Source organism: Amblyraja radiata, chromosome 2, assembly GCF_010909765.2.
Source record: "Amblyraja radiata isolate CabotCenter1 chromosome 2, sAmbRad1.1.pri, whole genome shotgun sequence".
Taxonomy (NCBI): Eukaryota; Metazoa; Chordata; class Chondrichthyes; order Rajiformes; family Rajidae; genus Amblyraja; species Amblyraja radiata.
Genome location: NC_045957.1, coordinates 116,640,080 through 116,640,935, shown reverse-complemented (window position 1 = coordinate 116,640,935; position 856 = coordinate 116,640,080).

Here is an 856-nt window from a genome sequence, read left to right as displayed (position 1 = left end):
CACCTGGAAGTGACGTGCCACACGATTTGCATATCGTGGCATTGACCAATAAAGTTAAAGTGTGTTGTGCATCTCTCTAAATCCAATGCCAAGAGTCTCTCCCCTCCCCCTTTAAATAACACCATGCACAGGAAACAAGTCTCCCCAAACGTTCATACAAAGTTCAAGGAGCACTTGTATTTTTTTTTTTTGCATGGTTGCATTTTTGGCACCCAAATGTTGGAGTCTAGTCTAGTCAAGTCTGGTCTAGTCCCCCCTGACTCTCAGTCTGAAGAAGGGTGTCGACCCGAAACGCCACCCTTTCTTTCTCGCCAGAGAAGCTGCCCGTCCCTCTGAGTTACTCTGGCATTTTGTGTCAATGGCCAGCCCGTTGGGTTGCTACCTTAAGGATGAGGCATTGATGAGGAAAGACTAGTCAGTGAGAGTTGCATGAGGAACTTCCAAGTGGAGGTAATTTCAAATTCAATATGTGAATGGTTAACCTCAGCAGGTATGAGTGATGAGTCCAAGTACAAGAATGACATGCACTCCATGGAATGCAATGGTGGTTAATAATGGGTTAAATATTGGTGAACCCCATGCGTATATGATAGTGGTTCAAAGGCGCACAAAGTACTGGAGTAACACAGGTCTGGCAGCATCTCTGGAGGACATGGATAGGTGACTCCTTGAGTTGAGACTCTTCTTCAGATGGGCCCTGATAGCAGATGACACAGTAGACCAAAAGTTGGATACAACTCTATATATGCAAGTCAAATTGTAAAAGAGTGTAAAATTGGTAGATTCATGTTGGTCAGTCAAGAACAAGCCTTGGATTGTAGTTGACTCTCAACATAAGGTTCTTCAACAAATGTTA